We start from the raw sequence: 4,019 nt of genomic DNA on the forward strand, positions 1-4,019 counted from the left end.
GTTGGGCTGCGGGTCAATTTATCAGAAACGGGGATACTTTTTTGCAAAAAAGCCCGATGAGAGACGACCAGAAGCAATCGCTGGTTTATTATTAAAAATAAAAGGAAAACTGCTCGTGCGTTGCAACGGGGAAAAACATCACTCATAACCCAATAAGCATGACCTAAAATAAAAAGGATTATTTGATTAATCTCTCCTCAATTATGTTCAACATGAAGAAAAATTATGCTTTCAGCAAGAACCTTTTATGGGACAGGTAAGATACTATGTATGCCCAGTTGGGTTGTGGATTAAAGTAAAAGAATGAAAAATAAATAAACTCAAGCATAAAATTAAAACACATAGAAAACATTAAAATGAAAATATGGAAACATAATTTCTTCTGTTAATGCAAGATGCTATTGCTCACCTTCATTTCAGAAGCGTACAAAATTTAGGATTTAACATAGCTTTCAACATGAATACTGGAATACTCTGCTATCCCTAACTTCGTACAACTTTGTATTAAAGTTGTACTTGTATCTCACATTCTCACTGAACAAACTTAATATAAGTGTGGGATATATGGATTATCAACCATTCCAAATCACATGGTTATACTTATACAATGAGCGCTGAAGGATTATAATTTACTTGCAATGAGAGTTGCAGATGTATAATTTCATTATACAATGAGGATTGAAGATTTTCTGGCTGGCCTGTAAGACGAAATCATTTATAAGCTTGGAAGACAGTTCCTTCTCCAACTAATGTGTGCACTATGTTATACTTCAGATCTGTAAGTAACCAAATGGAATTGTGGCCATTACAATATCATAGAAAATTGGCAACCGCAATCTACCAAACAATTAGTAACATGAACCCATCCAAGTAAAAAAAATAGGACTTGTAATATTTGTATTCAAATCATTTCATTTCGCTACATAGTTGAGACATCCGCCAGAGCAAGTTGCAGTCAATGTTTTAACTGGCAGCATTGCCCAACAAAAAGGTGTATGAAGCAGGGAAACACAGCTTCCAGTAGGATTATGAAAGTTTATATGTCAAGTATATAAATTGCAGCAGCAATCATGATGTATGAAGTGACATACTAAATAATATGCATCTTGGAATAGCTAGGCTCAAAGGTTTGAATTTGTAGAACTGTCAGATTCAGTCCTTTGTTTCAATGGAGACAAGCTTTTTCCGGACGGAGGGAGTACCAATGAAAATGAAAACAACGGACTTATATTTACTGGGAGATGCTAAAAAAACCAAATCAACTCTATAGGGATGGAAAGGGAGAAATGTGTCTCTTAAGTATACCATGATGTATCGAGTGCTAGAAAATTGAGTATTAATTAATTGCATGGGTATCGAGTGCTACAAACCATGATGGAGAAGGAGCCGCTCCATCGTGACCTCCTTCACTCCCAGATTCACAGCTGGCATCGCATCATACCAAATCTAGCATCGCATAGTGTCTCTATACGGCAGCGCTGTACCAAGCCCAAGTAAGTCAACAAATCATGTTATCACTACCGATTTCCTCTAATCATTGTTGGCATGATGGATGTAAACAAAAAGAGTCAAATACATCTATTTTCTTTGGAACTGAAGGTGCCATTTAAGTGGATGATTGCAAATATCATACCATAATGTCACATTGCTGTTATAACAGATGTGCAAATAAGGCAAAAAAATGGGTTGGGAGTGTGCAAATAAGATATAGGGGGAGTACAGGAAGGATGAGGAAGAGGGCGAAGTACCTGCCCATCACGTCCACACAAGAATCCGTCAAAGTAGCCAATTGATCTAACAAAACCTAGAAGAGTACAGCTATTGTTTTCACAACAGAACGAAGTATTCTCTCCACATGTTTTCTGGTACCTTATAACACTGATGCTGCATGAACATTTAGAACCAATTTAAAGGGATCCTTTCGATTGTTTGACAGGTCAAAGGAATAGGTAGTTAGTGAAAGGGGATAAGCCTCTTCGGAGTGAATTGATATTGCATTTAAGTTTAATGAGCGGACTATTTTTTGTAGGAAGAAAAGAGCGACATACACACTAATGTTTACAGTAGAATTTATTCACCGTTTAGCCACATCAAGATTCAAATTTGTTAAACAAAGACTAACAGTCCTAGAAAATAAGTTGTTAGGCGAGAGCTTCTATAAAAAGAGAAAATGAAGTTTGGAGATATTAACCTTTAACTGAACAACGCGACGAACAACAGTACTGCAATTTCACTGTTATACTTGATATGCTTCTATCATTAACCATCAGTACTGTAAGGAAATCTTGCTTTCCTCTCACATTAAGCATAATTTAATTTAGAATTTAGATGCATTTACCAATCTATGGTTTCTATATCTGGACCTGAACAAAAGCATATCAGATTGAGTTCTCTTTCTATTGTTTATCTGTCCAATGTATAGATGATCAGATTGTATAAATCTTCTTCGGGGAAAAGGAAGAACATATTACTTCTAACAACTGGCATTTTGAGTGGAGCCAAGCAATGTCGTTGGGGCCAAGAGAAAATCGGTATTTCACAAATTCTAACACTCAAGTAGCAACTTGCATCCTGATGAAATATAAATACGCTAAGCAAATAAGATAAGAGACAACCTCAACCACATGGGCTAGAGCTTCTTGTTTTTTAATCTAGAAACACATGAGTCAGAACTTGAGCTTTTTCCTTATTTTTCTGGTGGATACCTGAGGATATTGGAGCCCTTGATGGGCTGGTGATGGCAAGATCGAGGTAGCGATTGAGGATCTGGCAGCAACAAAAACCAAGGAGCGATTCTCCATCACCAGCGTTTGCAGCAGCAGCGGTGACCACGGGGATGGCAAGCGCCGTAGCTGATGCTCCTAACCGGCGAAGCAGCGGTGCGAGCGACGGACTACGCAGCTGCGCTCCTCCCAGTGAAGCCGCGGCCGGCGAGACGCGCTCCTCACAGGGATGGCAATCCCCAACTCCAGCCGCCGTCGTCGTTCTGCATGCTCCAGCCGCCGCCGCCGATCCAGCCGCCCCCGTCGTTCCGCATCGAGCGGCGAAGCCGTGTTGACCCGATCCAGAAGGAGCGCTCGAGTGTCCTCCGCCTCCAAGTCGCCGGCGCCAAATTCCAGACCAGATCCGAGTAGGGGTGGGGGCGAAACAGGGAGGGAGGAGGGAGATGGCTAGGGGAAAGATGGAGAAGAGGGGAGGATGGAGCGCCGGCGGGCATGTCATCCACCACGGTATGGCCTGGGGGAGTAGAGGAGGGGAGAAGACGGGGAAGAGGGGCGGGCAAGCTGGAGGGCCGGCGGCTCGAACCCACGTTCGTGTGTGGGTCGAAGAAGGAGACGGGGGCGAGGAGTAAAAATCGAATCGTTTTTTTTCACTTAGACGTCAGGACTACGGGTTCATTAACAAAAACTATAAGGACTTTTATGAAAAAACGCCGCGACGGTGAATTCGAAGACTCAATACGTGCTTTATTATTAGGGAGAGATAGAATGGTGGTTGTGGAGAAGACAAAAAGGAGAAGATAGTCTCACATCAACTAGGCGTATCAGTGGGCTATGGAGATGCCCATCAATAGATATCAATGTGAGTGAGTAGGGATTGCCATGCAACGGATGCACTAGAGCTATAAGTGTATGAAAGCTCAACAAAAGAAACTAGTGGGCGTGCATCTAACTTGCTTGCTCACGAAGACCTAGGGCATTTTTAGGAAGCCCATCATTAGAATATACAAGCCAACTTCTATAATGTAAAATTTCCACTAGTATATAAAAGTGACAACATAGGAGACTCTCTATCATGAAGATCATGCTGCTACTTTGAAGCACAAGTGTGGTAAAAGGATAGTAGAATTGCCCCTTCTCTCTTTTTCTCTCATTTTTTTATTTTTTTATTTGGGCCTTTTCTCTTTTTTTTATGGCCTCGTTTTTTATTTTATTTTTATTTGGGACTTTTCTCTCTTTTTTATGGCCTCTTTTTTTAGTCCGGAGTCTCATCCCGACTTGTGGGGAAATCATAGTCTC

The 4,019-nt window shown here is 41.0% G+C and overlaps 1 long non-coding RNA gene across 1 annotated transcript; it reads right to left on the minus strand.

The window, feature by feature from the left end:
• Window positions 1-367: 367 nt before the first annotated feature.
• On the minus strand, window positions 368-3,349 carry LOC123085843 (uncharacterized). Its single transcript, XR_006440008.1, has 2 exons — window positions 1,371-3,349; window positions 368-776 (listed from the first exon to the last, which is right to left on the minus strand). It is a non-coding gene; the product is annotated as an uncharacterized lncRNA (long non-coding RNA).
• Between the last annotated feature and the right edge of the window lie 670 nt (window positions 3,350-4,019).

This window comes from Triticum aestivum, chromosome 4A (genome assembly GCF_018294505.1).
Source record: "Triticum aestivum cultivar Chinese Spring chromosome 4A, IWGSC CS RefSeq v2.1, whole genome shotgun sequence".
Taxonomy (NCBI): Eukaryota; Viridiplantae; Streptophyta; class Magnoliopsida; order Poales; family Poaceae; genus Triticum; species Triticum aestivum.